The sequence below is a fragment of the Eublepharis macularius genome, chromosome 2 (assembly GCF_028583425.1).
Source record: "Eublepharis macularius isolate TG4126 chromosome 2, MPM_Emac_v1.0, whole genome shotgun sequence".
NCBI lineage: Eukaryota > Metazoa > Chordata > Lepidosauria > Squamata > Eublepharidae > Eublepharis > Eublepharis macularius.
This window is the reverse complement of record NC_072791.1, coordinates 126,247,012-126,263,090: the sequence shown is the minus strand read 5'-3', so window position 1 is coordinate 126,263,090 and position 16,079 is coordinate 126,247,012.

Here is a 16,079-nt window from a genome sequence, read left to right as displayed (position 1 = left end):
AATTTCCTTCTCATAAAAGTGTGATAATAAGCATAGCTTGTAGTCAATAAACATTATTACAAGAAAAGTTTCTAACAGTCATCTCTCTTAATAATACTTAAATTTATGTAACTATTGAGTGTTAAAACTTGTCACATGATTGCAAATGGATAGCTGTGTTAGTCTGCTACGGCAAAATAAAACGGAAGTTCAGTGGCACTCATACTGAAATAAACGTTCCTAGTCTTTAAGATGCCCCTGGATGCTTATAAAACTTTTTACATACATTGTTTCAGTAATCCTTATAACAGCCTCATCAGGTAAATCAGTATTATCATCAGACCCTCAAAGTATACATGCAGCTTAGAGTATCACTTTGTCGGTGGGCATGGACTTGTGGCTAAGGTGAGATCTGAATTGGGGATTTCCAGCAAAAGGGTTGGTGTGCCCTAGCTGTTTACCTGTCCAGAGCATTTTAATCCCATCCTTCTTTCAAGGATGTTAGGGTGTCATAAATTATTCTCCCTTCCCCTGTTCACATTCTTACATTCTAATCCTTCCCTTATTGTGTAAACTCAATGTGTTAAATGGGCTTCTCAAGTAAGTGTGCCTGAGGCAGCAGCCATAACTTCTGTGCTGGGCAGCACTATAGTGTAACCATATTACTCTGTTATTTATTCTATGAATTTATTTACGCTATTTAAAATCTTCGTTTCTCTGAGACTCAAGGTAGAGATTACACAGTGTAAATCAATATGGTCAACTACTGGGACATCCGATAAACAGTGCAATAAAGTATATGCAAATACAAAATTTGCAGAAATTTGAAAACATGCAAAAAATCTGATATAGAGCTGAAACAAACCATAAGTAATTAAACATGACAATATTAAACAGTGTAGAAACCAAGCAGGAACATACTTACAGCACCAGACACTATACAGTAGTATAATCTATAGTTCCTATTTCTTAACCAATGCATCCCATTGAACCCTTTCCCTACAGTACAGCCCTCCTACTCATATTAAAAAGCTCTCCTGAATAATTCAGTTCTGAACAGTTAGTGATAGCCATTTGCAGAAAACAGTTTGTGGAAAGTGGGAGCCCTCCTAACCTCATTCAGGCAGACCATTCCATAAGCTGAGGCTCCCAACAGAGAAAGCTTGTGTATTTGTTGATTTTGCCCATTTACAAGGAAGCCCCAGCAGAAGGCCCTGTTCAGATGAATAAAGTTGCTGTGGTAGAGAATAGGGAGAGAGGTGGTCCTGCAGATATGAGGGACCAAGATCATGAAGGATTTTGTATGTGATAGCCAATAAATTTAATTGAACCTGGTAACTGATAGAAAGCCAATGGAGTGACTACAGAATGGAAGCAATATGCATACTTTGCCTGGCTCCCGATAATAACCAAGCTGTGGTGTTCTGCACTAAGTGGAGACTTCAGACAGACTTTGAGGAGAGACCTATGTAGAGTGCATTACAGTAGTCTAGTCTCAATGTTACCATGGTATGGATCCAGGAACTTGCTTCTCAAACAGCAGTGATTGATCCGGCATAATCCCTAGGATCTTGATCAGTTTTGCAAAGGTTAAGTAAACCCTAATGAAAGTGGAGATCAATGTCCTTCAAGATTTCCACCTTCCCAACCAGCATCAGTTCTGTTTTGTCTGAGTTCAGTTTCAGTTTGTATGCTTCCAGCTATTTGTCCACAGTTATCAAGCAGCAACTTCAAACCACTGCTGCATTTGGATAGTAAAATTAATAGTTGGGTGACATCCATATATTGACAGCATCTGTAGCTACATATTATTTCTCCTAAGAGCTTTACATAGAGGTTTAATAACATGGAATATAAGATTGCACCTTTTGGAACCCAACAAGATAATTCCACACTGAAGACTGCTGGTCTCCAAAAGCAACCCTTTGAGTCTATTCCATGATGAAACATTTAAAGCAGTCCAAGTTACATCCTCTGATACCTGTTTCTGCTTGCAAACACTTCAACAGGATGGCATGGTCTACTGTTTCAAAAGCTGCAGATAGATCCAGGAGGAGTAACAAAGAAGCATGGCCTTTGTCTACATTTATATGAAATCATTTACTAAAGCCTTCAGAGCCATCTCTGCCTATTTCCTTGTGCTTACTCCCAGGGAAGTGTCTTTAGAAATGCAGCCGATGACTAAAGTCTTCCAGGTCTTTTATCAAGTTTGATTGATTGAACAGACCACTCTCCACCCCACCCCCAATGGTACTTTTCCTTTCAGTGATCAACCGTCCAAGTGGCCTGGATGGGGGTGAGGAAGACAGACCAGTGCCTGGGTAACACTACAACCCAAACTTCAACAGTCATCTTGCACGTCATCTTGCACAGTCATCTTACAAATATTTCCAAAGCTAATAGGTGGGGAGGGCTCTTCCCTTGTGAGGGCTCACTTGATTGGTAGGGAGATAATGCCATTACCTGGTACCAATATGGGGAAAAGATGCACTAATGTTCATTGCACACATTCCCTCTTTTTGCCAACAGAGTTGATAATGTAAGGGCTCTCTCCCCTTGGGATCCGATAGGTGAACTGTTAAGGAAAATAAGCTGCTGCTGTGTGAGACCAGTGTCTGCTGCTGCTGCAAGGTATGAACCCAAACAAAACATGCAAACTTTTTGGTAGAAGTGTGCCATTATAACTTGGTTTCCCAGATTTGATTCACCATTCTGAAAACCAATTTAACAAGCTGAACCAGCAATTTCCAGGTGTGTTTTCCACCCATTTGTTCTGTTATGCACACTCCTAGCATAACCACCTCTTTGAGTAGCCAACGGAAGGTGCATTGAGTTATGATAAATCCATGCCTCAACAGAGTATGTGTTTGGAATTCTAAAATCCCTCAGAACATTTTGTAATCCAGAAGGATTCATGTGCCTCTGTGGACAGACAATTTTAATGGGGGTACCTCTTTTTGTGGAGTGCAGGGACCATATTCACCCTTGCCTTCTGTAGATAATGGTCAGACCATGGTTCAGGCCAAATATCCAACCCTAAAACAAGATGCTTCCCTCAAAGGCTTGATGCAAAAAATTAAGTCCAAGGTGTGATATCTTCATGTGTTGGTCCTATCACAATCTGAGAGAGGCCCAGAGCAGCCAAAAAAACTATAAAATCCTGGGGCAACTCTGATGAGCAGCATTCAGTATGGATGTATTATTTGTTGACTTAATTTTTTTTTAAAAAAATGTGATGTATTTTTTACACTTTTCTGCTTCTCTTCAGCATAATTGCTTTTCTCCTCTATCCTGAATCTGCTTCTCATATTTCTAGATGTTCAAAGCATTTATTCCAGTGCAGTTCTATGTCTTGTGCAGTGGCATATCATAATAAAGAGTCTCAAGATTGCAGCCTGTTGTTTCCAGTCAGTAACAGCAATCTGTATGTGGAAATATTTTTTTCTGCACAGGAGTCAGCAGCAGTAGGGTGCTAAAAAGAGGGCAAGAAGAAAGAACTCCAGTGGAGGGATAGCATCCATTCATAAAGTCAGTTTCCAGTCCATTTGTGGCTCCTTGCTCTGATGAGTTAGAAGAGAAGCAGAATACATGTTATCTTCTGTGGTAATAAAGATTCTCCAAATAAAGATGTCTATTTTTAACTGAAGTCAGGATATACTAGCATGGATTTATAAAGGGGAATCAGTCAGTGAGGAATCTCAGGAGACAGATAAACAATTAAGATTTTCTTCCTATAAAGCATGAGTGTGACATTACTCAGCTGGAGGCTTTTGTATCAAATGTCTGTTTTCTGAAAAAAGATCTCAGGTACACTGTGGCCCAAGAAAAAAAAGTGACTTCATCATTACCCAGTCATGGATGAGAACTGACATGGAACCTGCTACAGATAAATTCTCACTTTAATAGGAACTTTGCAGTTCTCATAATCTAAATCCCTGGGTTTAACCGTTCAAGCTGGTCCTTCAGCAACCCTAGTATGTAACTCTGTAGAAAATATATGTTTCTTCTCCTATTTGAGCTTTTAAAACTTGCATACGCAAATACATAATTGTTTGAAAAATCCTCTTTCTTGTTTAGTACAAACAGTATTTTGATGGGGGATTACCAGGGAGGAATCTGCAGAGGAAGGCAGTGGCAAACCATCTTTGTTTCTCATTTGCCTTGAAAGCCCCTTGCTGGGGTTGCCATAAGTCAGTTGTGACTAGACGGCACATTAAACCATACAGCAGTTACTCGGCTGCCTTCCAGCAAAAAGGTTGGCATTACCAATACGCTAGCTGAAAGGACAACACCACTCCAGACTTATTGTGCCCTGTAAACACCAGCCTATTATAATTTCTCCACAGTACTACAAAGAAGCAAGGAGCAGTTTACAGGAATCACATTCTGTTCCTTTCAGTGTGAATCATTTGCCATCCATACTTTTAGATTCTGTTAGTAAGTGTTTACAGTCAGGCACCAATCCAAAGCATCACATTAACCAAACCAGTTTAACCCATTTGCAATGGAGAGCACAACTTCATTAATACTTGGAGCACTTTAAATCAATATTTAGACATTTAATAATTGTGCTCATTTTATTTGAATATATTAGGGAAGCTGCACAGAAATATTAGAACTCCTCTGATTAACATACTTGAATCAGCAAAAGGTGGCAATTAAATAAAAATCTACTTGCTTCTTGGTCTACCATAAAAATTAACATAATTTAGCAATTATTTTATCATTTTGAATATATATTAAGAGTGGGATTTAAGCATTTTAATTGTGGCCCATATTCTATGCAGTTTAATGCTAGCTGCTTGCAGAATATGTTTGGAGTCACAATGTTCAAAATGTCTGTTTTTTTCAAATTTTTAAATTCATTTATTCTTAAAAGGTAGTCATAATAAACCAACAGTTATACTAAGTATTAGGATGTGTTTGCATGCTATATTAGAATATTAAACCTTGTATCGGTAAAATATTTGTTTAACATATTTTAAAATATTTATATAACTTGGAGTAGTATTACATAATGAGATTTCATGCTGCAAATAATTTTACAATGCCTTTTCTCAAAGTACACATTTATTAACACATTCAGCTTTAATCACAGGCCGGAAACTAGTCAAATTGGAATTCCTTGATTTAGATTAATTGAATCTTATTAGAGTAATGCAATCTATAAAACAAATTCTATGGGTACCACATTTCTCAACAATCTCTTAACCTCTGGCAACAACCCCCAGCATAACTGCTCCTCATCCCTCAACTAGTATAAAGGGGTACAATTTTTTTCCCTTCACTGCTTTGTTTTCTGTGCCATCATTGAATGTCCTTTTGCAAAAACCAAAAAAAGAGCTTTGTACTTCCACAGTAGCACTGCCAGAGAAAAGAATTAGCTTAAAGCCATGAGAAACACTGAAAAGAAAGAAGGAAGGAAGCCACTTTACACATGCATCCATGTACATGCACACAGCAACTACAGAGACCTCTGCTTGATGTGGGAATTTAATACACAACTGAAATTTCCATTTGCTGTTAAGCATTAAGGCAGAAAATATTTGTTTTTCTTGAGCCATTTAGCACATTTTCCTTCTCACACCACACTGATCCACTAGAAACTGCTATGGTACTGCCCAAGTTAGTGCAATACTAAGAAATTTTAAACTCTTCTATAATTGAATGAGAAAAGGCAAAAGTGTCTTCCACCACATAGGAGGATTGTAACTTTTGTGTGTGTACAATAATCCTTACACATCTGGTAATTATAGACGCCATGTATTCACTGTTGGTATGTAAAGCCACACCATCATGCCCCAATCCCCTACTGGTACTTACCAGAGTGGTGGGTGGAAATGTGGGGGTTAGTTTTTCTGCTACAACAGTTCCACTCAGGGCATTCTTCTGGTGCCAGCCTGCAAACCAGCAAGATCAACTACCATTCATACATGTGCTTTTTCTGTTATGGCCCCCACCTTATAGTCTGGCCTGCTTGAGGAGGCCAGGAAATTTCCTGTCATTCCACAAACTGCATATAACAAGAGTTGTTCAGGAGAGTTTTTCTATAAATGTAACAGGGCTGCACTATAACAGAATAGTCCAGGAAGGCACTTTATAAAGGGAAAGAGTAAGGAATACTGAAATGCTTACCAACTATGGAGAAACATGATTAGTTTCCCACTATAAGAGACATACATTAGTGGTAAATTCTATAAAGCACCACACTAGGGTTGCTATCTTCGAGTTGGGTAATACCTGGAGATTTTGGTTGGGTCTATGTTATCAGTTTCCTGCATGTATTACCCTATTGTTGTTTCATTGTTTTCTACTGATGCAATATCATTTTTCTTAATTATATCCACACTCTGTATCATGACTACTATGTTATGCTCACTCCGATATCAGTAATCCTAGTACTATTACTTTGCTCATTTGATGTCTCCTCTTTGTATGAACTGTAATTGATGTACATGGTGTAATAATCTGCTTTGAGTCTCAGTTAAAAAGGTAGACTAATAAAATAAATACTACAGAGAAAGGGAAGGTTCCTAGAGTATTATGTGATGTGATTACACTTCCAGGTCTCCACCCATAAGTTATATCGCCAATGCCTATTTCATTAATCTCTGACCCTCCAGTCTTTCAGCAGTTGACTGTGAAGGGCTAACAATCCTACCAGAACGAAAGTGCTCATGCATATAGGGAGGGTAAAGGGGCTTTCCACCACCATTCATACCCCATATCCATGATCCCATTCCCTATCTGATACAGAGGAACAAGGAGTCTAATGATAGGCCTTTAAATCCCCTCTGAAGACAAATGGCTCATTTGCAAACTGGAGAGACTGGTGTAGGGGCTTAAGCTGAAGCTAGAAATCAGTTTTAATTACAAGAAATATGTCCATAAATGTATAAAGTTGTTTAAGAAACAATGATTTGCAGAATCCAAACTGAGATAAAAGAACAATTACGATAGCTTTTACAGAAGCAGAAATATTCCACATTATTCAGTCTTGAAAACTGAAAGGAATACTGAAAAGTTTATAAACAATAGAGGAAATTCCCAGAGATTTTGGGAGTGGATTATAATTATACCCTAATTATACCTCAGTGAGGTATAATTAGGGTATAATTAGGGTTCCCATGTCCCCATGTACTGCATTCTGAGATGTCATCACACCAGCCACAGGCATGCTCCTGTGATTCATGTGGGGCTAATTCTGGCCCATTTGGGCTAAAATTGGCGCCAACGAAGCGTGGGAGCACACCTGTGACCAGCACAATAACATCACTTCAGGAAGTGATGTTGCTGAGCCCTGACAGAAGCACACCCAATGCTTGCTTTTTCCCAAGTTTCCTGCTGTTGTCAGGAGACTGGGGGGGGGGGGTTGCCACCTCCGGCCAATCACCAGTGATCAGTGGGCAACTGGGTAAACCCCTGGGAGATTGCGTGCCACCAGTGGGCAACTGGTAAGTTTAGGTATAATGCTATAGAGTATATCCTCTAAACTAGCAGTTTTCTACAGAGGAACTGATCTGTTTTGTATGGAGAACAGTTTTAATTCCAGGAGATCTCTAGATCCCACCTGGTGGTTGACTACCTTACAACACACATTCTGGAAAAGTTATGGCATCAAATGGTCAGGGTTGACCTTGGTATGTTCTTTGTGTAGCTATTACAGCCTTCATATAGCTTTTACAAGGTGGAAGCATCTTGGCTTCAAAAATGTTCTGTAGAGATATACAGCATGCATGAGGAGACGGGAGGCCTACTTTGTAGCTGTAACTCCAGGAAATTAAGCCATTTGAAACATAATTTAATTTCATTGGGAAGAAATACACCATCAGACCTTTGCAGGATTTGTAATCACAGATAAAAAATAGTTATAAAGCGTTGGGCTGTAATGAAACCTGTTATATCACAGGTTGAAGTCTCTAAATATGAATTTGCTGTTATTTATTTAAGATGCAAAAGCCTTTGCATATGCATCAAAGTCTTTAGCTCCATAAAACCGTGCCAGTTGAGATGGAGCTCTTGAAGTTGGGCTGTTTATAAATAAACAATTTTAACACCATGTTCACAGTCAGGAAGCTGAAATTAAAACTGGTCAGAGACCTCTAGCAGCTATTATAGTTAAACAGTTGCTCAAATATTTAACACTTATTTCAAATTGCTAAAAAGTGAAAGAAGATAAAAGCCCCCCCCCCTTTTCATAATTGTAGAACTAAATGAAAGTGATTAGCAGAAGATTCATCAGGACAATCAAAAGGAAATTCTCATCTGTACAATTCATAACTCACTAATACCGGATGTTAAGATAGCTCCTCAACAGGAGTTAGCCTCCACCCAACAGACAGACAGACAGACAGACAGACAGACAGACAGACAGACAGACAGACAGGAAGGAAGGAAGGAAGGAAGGAAGGAAGGAAGGAAGGAAAAGAAAGAAAGAAAGAAAGAAAGAAAGAAAGAAAGAAAGAAAGAAAGAAATTGCATTTAAATAACTACCAATAGCAACATATGCAAAGAATTCCAGGGGATTCTGATGGCGAGACCATAGTTAATATAAATAATGAAATAAATAAATAATGAGACTGCATTAGCTTAGTCTGAAACAAGAAAAGTTAAAAGTTTCCTTAAGTAAAAAGCTGTGATAAAGGAAGTGTAGGCTGCAAAGGAAATACTAGAATGCCTTGTGAAATTAAACAGTGTTTTTCTCTCTATATGTTTGACAAGAGAGGAAGTCAATGAAAATGATAGACTGATGTTCAAGGGACATAACTTGATTATTCTCACAGCCATGAAAAAGGAAAATGTTGCAAATAATTCATCAGTATACTAGAGAATTAAAAAAAAGTGTAAAAGAAAAGCCCATGACAATATCTGCTGTATATTCTGGCATGATAAGTCACTTTGGATAGCAGATAATTTATCCAGCTGTGTGATACATCTCATTAAAGAAGCAACCAGCAAAAGTAACTTCTGATTTGCAATGTGAAGCTCCATCTATCAAAGAACAGCCCCCTTTCTTCCACACAGATAGTGTCACTGGGAGATCTCCTGAAACCTGGCAAGCTTCTTTTGGCACACCTTGTAAAATTTTGTATTATTCTGCACTACAAAAAGAAATTGTTAACTGGACAACAACTTGAGTACATTTTAATCAATGCAGCAAACTGGGACACTTCTCATTGATTTGGAAGGCACACACTGTGCATTCAGGTGTGGACTGCATTTAATGCTTTTTGCCCAACAAGATCAAGATGTTGACATGATCCTGCCTTTCTGATGCCTCATTAATATGATGGATTGGAAAGTATAACACAATAGGGAAATAGAAAGCAGCCATCCAATTATGTAAGGTTTGAGAGAAAATGGGGAGAAAAAAACAGATCAACTGCACAGGAAAAAACAGAAGAATATGCTGTGGGTATTTTATTTTAGATATTGACGCTATTGCCCCAGGCGAGCAATCCATGCACAGATTTGTTATGGAGTCAACAAACTGCTATACATTTGATGGGGAGGGGAGAGCCCACTCAGATCATGTGCACAAAACTGCATGCATTTTCTCTTTGAATACTGTGTGACAATATGTTCTGGGTACCTAAGACTGTAGCAGCAGGCACATAGGTTTCTACTGTACTTGTCTTCAAGGATATTCAAACACCACCAGTTCAGCTCAGAACTTGTTCGCTGGTATTGATCCATTTTTCATTGATCAATTTGTAAACACTTCAAGGAGCACCTCCTTCTGTACTGTCTAGCTTGCCAGTTAAGGTCCATTCGACAAGCCCTGTTCTCTCTGCCCTGCCAGTAGTTGTGAGGCAGGTGGTGATCTCATGAGGAAGACAGTGGGAGTACAGCAGCAGCCATTGCACTAGCATCTGGTCTGTCCTTCTCTGCAAAAAGAGGCAGCAGTTGTCCCCTTCTCACAAGGAAGGCAGTCCAGGCATGACCCACAATCCCCATTATGATTACACCTGGCCCACAGACACAGCCAGCTGTTTTCCAGAGGGAGTTTCATTTCCCAGTCTTTTCTATGGAACAACGGCCTGAATCCTAACCTATAGGTACTTCCACTTGGAGAAGAGGAGGGCAATTTTTGCCTGTTCTGACTCCTAGATTCAGATCCCCCCTTCAAACTTCATGGTGTTTCTTGGGGGGTGGGGGTGCACTGACCCACAGGGGCACATTGGGGGGCATAGAAGACTACAGCAGGAAGGAAGATGTGGGAAAGCTGTGAACTATGCAACATAGTTACACTTGTGCTACACCAATATCTGCAGCAGTGTGCTGGGGTACACTTGCATGTTTAATGAGAACATCAGTAAAGAAGATATATTTTAAGTGGAACAGTAGCTGGGCCTGCACCCTGCATAAATTGAACATGTTCCTTAAAACATGTCTCAAATCATTTGCAATTTGCTATAGTTCCTTAGCAAATGAGTTCTGTGAAGTTTGAGATTTGATATATAATATTTATTGATTACACTCAGGATATTTCCAGAAATGTCCTTATCCTACTAATAGTAGATCTCTCTCAGACTTGATTAGTTTGGGATCAATTTGATGTTAGCCCTAATTAAGTTCATTTAAGCTTGGCTTCATTCTGAACTAAGAATTCATCAAGAGCTCAATGGCCTGGAACTGCCTCATTGTACTGTTGCATGCTGTCCCCACAGCGAGACCTCTGTGTTAGAGCCCAAACCATCTGGTAAATCTAGTGATGAAGGAAAGGGGGATGTTGGCCCTAGGTGAAAGGATTTTGTTCAGACTTCTTTAGTATGGTAAAGAAGGGCAGGCACTATTGTTAAGAGCAGGTTGTTTGCATCAGAACACAGATACCAGATCATCTAGGAGAACAAATTTGATCTGAGTCTTCTATAAACATGAAAAACATTAACACAACATTCATTATTAGATAAATGCATATCCTTGGCTACTGCATTTCCTTTTTTCCACTCTGTTATACATGGAGAATGAAATGAAACAAATGAAGACTTCCAGCTCCTTATTCTGTGCATATGGTGTACAGCTTTACTTCCTTATATGGCTTGCTTTTTGTTACACATCAGGCTTCACATGGAAAGTGCAATTGAAGCTTCCATTATGTTCAAAAAAATCAAGACTTTCAGTTATGAAACATAGAACATATAATTAACTTTATTGAGCAGAACAAAGCATTTTATAAAAACTCACTCAAACTGAATTAATATAAGGATACTTAGCATAATGTGTATAGTTTAAATTACTGCCTACTAATCATCAGGCAGTTGAGTGGTAAAGTTGTTAGATTTTCAATTTGCAAACAGTAATACAAGAAAAGCCCCGTTTTACTTTTTTGATGATTTAATAGCAGATAGCACTGACTGGTCTGTCTGGAAGCATTCTTTGACTGGATAATATGCTTCTTGCATGGCTTTGCTTAATCCTGAAGAAATTTACAAGTGACAATTATAATCCGTTCTTTTGAGGAACGCAGCATATCAAAACATTTCACAAAGGCTACTGTATCTGATTCCACTTAGATTATACCAAGATTATACAAGAACTGGTTTTTACGTAGCAGGCCTTTCACTGAGCCACCAATTTGAACTTTACGTCACAGAGGTTATGTTTTCTCTCACTGGGAGGTTACTAATTGAACCTGAGCCTAAGTTCAGCAAAAGTTGAAGGGAGAAAATAACTACTTTACCTCCAGATAGAGCTCCTCAGCCAATAATCACGGCTGACAAGCTTTACCTAAGGTTCCAGGCCTTTCTTTTTTTTAGAGAATCTGGCCTCAGAACCAATATAAAACTTTTAGATGGGGGAGGAATTTCAAAAAAGGTGCTTCTTTATTAAAAACAAGAATCCTACCTAACCTTAGGGTTTCTAGATAGGGTTGTCAGGTCCCTATACCCTCCTAGCAGGAGAGGGGACCTGGCACTTACCTCATGACAGCAGTGTTCTCCTCTTCACACATGCGCTCTGGTGGCTGAAAGTGATGTCATTGCACCAGCCACAGGAGCTCCAGCGCTCTGTGTGGGGCCAATTTGGCCTGTTTGGGGCCCAAATCAGCCCCAAACAAAGCACAGGAGCGCTACCGCAGCCAGCACAATGTCACTTTCAAGAATGATGTCATCATGCCCCTTGGGAGCATGTGTGCATTGCACATGCTCTTGGGGTGCCTCCTGGTGGCAAGTGACATTGGGGGGGCTTGTAGGGTTGTCTGTAGCCTTACCCTTCCAGCGGGAGGGGAGAGACGTGGCTCTTACCTTCTTTCTTCCCCTCTGTTTTTGTTACTCACACACTGTGCACATGTGCAGTCCCATAGTTGCGTTGTGACATCATTTCTGGTGACATCACTTCCAGTAACATCACTGTGCAAGTGCAGGGGGCAAACCCACTACACAGCAGGCCAATTTAGGCCTCAAATGGTCCCAGTTCAGCCCATTTTGGCCCAAATCAGCGGCGAAGTGCAGGAGTGCTTCTGGAGTGGTGCGACATCAGTGATGTCATCACATCACCCTGGGAGCATGCTCGGGAGGCCCATTCCTGTGCCTTTCTCTCCTGCCAGCCAGACTGCATGAAGGCAAGAGTGCAAACTCAGCAGGCAAGAGTGCAACCCCCAGGAGTTTTTCTGCCACCAGCAGGCACCTGGAAACCCTATTTCCAGGGGCCCCAGGGGAAGGGCTGCCAGCTCCACATTGGGAAATTCCTAGAGATTTTGGGGATGGAACCTGGAGAGGATGGAATTTGAGGAAGGGAGGGACTCAGCTGGGTATAATGTCATAGAGTTAGGGTTGCCAGATCCCTATAACCAGGTCCCTATAATAACAACAGAAACAGAAACAACAGCAACAAAACAATGATGACGACAATGACAATGATAACAATAATGATAATAATGATAACAACAATAATCGATTGATATACCACCCTTCCAGACAACAATGCCCACTCAGAGTGGTTTACAAAGTACAACAATAATCACCCTGTGAAGTGGGTGGGACTAAGAGAGCCCAAGGTCACCCAGCTGGCTTCAAGTGGAGGAGTGGGGAATCAAACCCTGTTCTCCAGATTAGAGTCCCACGCTCTTAACCATTACACCAAACTGGATCTCTATAATGGGAGGGGGAACCTGGCACTGACCTCATGCCGGCAGCATACTCTCTTTTTCATTCCTGTACAAAGCACGTACGTGCTCTCTGGTGCCTGTGCAATGACGTCAATCTCGGAAATGACATAGTTGCGCCAGCCACAGGAGCACTCTGTATGGGGCTGATTTGGCTCATTTGGGGCCAAAATTGGCCCAAACAAAGTGTGGGAGTGCTCCCATGGCCAGTGCAATGATGTCACTTCTGTGAGTGATGTCATCAAACCCACTTGGAGTGTGTGCGCCCTGTTTGTTCCTGGGGTTCCTCCTGGTAGCCTCTGGGGGCTTACCACTTCCTGCCAATCATTAGCAGATCTGCAACAAAAAGAGAGAAACCCCCCACCAGGGATCTAGAGAACTACAGTACTCAAACAAATACTTTGTATGCAACAAATCAATTCTAACAATTTTAAATATTTTTAAATATAGAATAAATATCATGCATATATTGTGATAGGTGCATAAAATAGTTGATCAAAAAATACATCCAAAATCCATTCCAATTCTATAAGTTTACAAAGTTTACAAAGTCACATTTAAAGGTATATACAATAAACAGCTTATTGGTTCAGTTATTACCAGCCGTGAAGCTAAGTCCTGTGCAGTAATGTCTCAACTCCTATATATTAATATATGAATGTCTCTTTTTCTATTTTCACAGGTGCAATATGAAGAAACTCTCCTGCGGCTGTCCGGAGAAAGTTGGTAAGAAGACTCCAAATACAGATTCTCAGATGAAGGTTTGTATAGTTCTAATGAATATTTTTCTTTTTCAGTTTCAGAATGGACCATGGCCTAGGGGGTACGAGAAAACTTGACCACTCCCAGCTCAACAAGGAGCCAGCTAATATTTTCAGCTCGTTTTGGAACAGTTCTTTTTCAAGGGCATCAATAATGGTCCTATGGCCATTTAACCTGAAATAATAAAAACATATGTACATTCATAAATTTACATCTTGAATTTAGCATATCATTCTATCCAATTGGGTAAACAACAAAAGCTCACCATGCTCCAGAGAATACACATCTCGTGAAAGCCCCAATGGACGGCTACTGACTGCACCACACCTCATTAATTACCCCAATATATACACAAAACAAACCACTGTAAAGATACTTAAAGACAAATGATACATATTATCATGCTTGAAGCAAAACACAACTAGGCGATTACAGATAACAAGATTAATTCATTTTGATGTTATGACCACCCAGGGTCATGCTGTCTAGTGTGTGGATCCAAAATGCTTCCTTCTGTAAAAGTTCCCTCTGCACCAGTTGTTTAGTGCCTCTCTGGGCTACATTTTGCATGGTAAACTTGAATTCATTTTCCTTTCTGTATTGTTCTATGAAATGTCCCACAAGTGGTGCCTCATGATTCCTATTTCTGATCCGGGACATATGCTCTAATATCCTAGCTCGGACTGACCAAATTGTACTACCCACATACAGTAGATGGCAGTCACACTATATCATATATATTACCCCTGATGTGTTACAGTAGAAAAGTGGTGTAGGTGAACTGTTTCCCCATTGTTTCTCAATATGAACATACTGCCTGACAGAACAAGGGGGCATACTCTACAATGCCCACAAGAAAAATGGCCAACCGGTTTTGTCCCAGTCATGGGATGCTCTTTATGGTCTACATGGACTAAAAGGTCCCTCAAGCTTCTAGTCCATTTAAAACCTATAGTGGGAACGGCTACACATCCCATGATGTCTCTGAGAAGATGCCAATGCTTATGGAGAATTCTGCCAATGCCTTGGACAAGGGATGTGTATTTCAGTGCCCATCTAATACCTGAGTCTCCAGATTTCTCTGTTATCTCAAATAGCTTCCTACACTCTACTTGTGCTGATCTAAGGATGTGATCTGGATTCCCTCTATCACTGAATGCCCTTCTCAAAGCCATAGTCTCCCACTTACAGTCTTGTGTTTCAGTTGAATTCCTCTTGAACCTCAGGAATTGGCGATAGGAAATGTTGTCTCCAAGGTGGGTCAGATGGTGATAGGAATATTCTAAGTATGAATTGCAATCTGTCCCCTTTCTGTACGGTCTTACACTGATTTTGTTATCCCTATTCCTGTAGACCACTATGTCCAAGAAGTTAATGTGGTCACAATGCATCTGCCATGTGTACTTAATATTCGGGTTTATGGAATTCATCCATTCACCAAATGATTGTGCAGAGTCTGGACCCCTGTAAATTACAAAGCAATCAGTGATAGGACAAGTCTATCACTGAAGGGATTACTATCCACATTGAAAACATGCAGTTGTTCATGGAGGGGGGGTGGGATCTGCCACTGACCTCATGCTGGCAGTGTGCTTTCTTTAGTACATGTACAGAGCACACATGCACTCTCTGGCACCTGTCAATGACATCACTCCTGGAAGTGATGTCATTGTGCTGGCCACAGGAGCACTACTGCACTCTGTGCAGGGCCAGTTTGGCCCATTTGGGCCCAAGCAAAGTACAGGAGTGCTCCTGTGGCTAGTGTGATGATGTCACTTCTAGGAGTGACGTTGTCGCACCCTCTGAGAGTGTGCACACTGCGTGTGTTCCTGGGGTGCCTGCTGGTGGTCTCTGGGGGCTTACCACTTCCTGCTGATCACTGGGGGATCGGCGGGCAAGGGGGAAAGCCCCGGGAGTTTGCCCACCACTGGTGGGCACCTGGAAACCCTACGTAGAATCCACACTTCAAAACAGTCATTTTCTCCAGGCTAACTGATCTCTGTCAGGTGGTGATCAGTTGTAATCCTGGGAGATCTCTAGCACATGCATGAGCTTCTTTCCCTCCTGCCAACCTGGTGAGTGGGGCTGGCTGGGGGCAGATGGGGGCAATGGGATGGGAAGCCTACCCAACTCTGTTCCCCCCAAACCTAACTGAACCCAAAAGAAAGGCCTGACTCAGTTTACACCTTTATTCAAGGACATAATCTCCCTATCCAAAGGAAAATGTATCAAA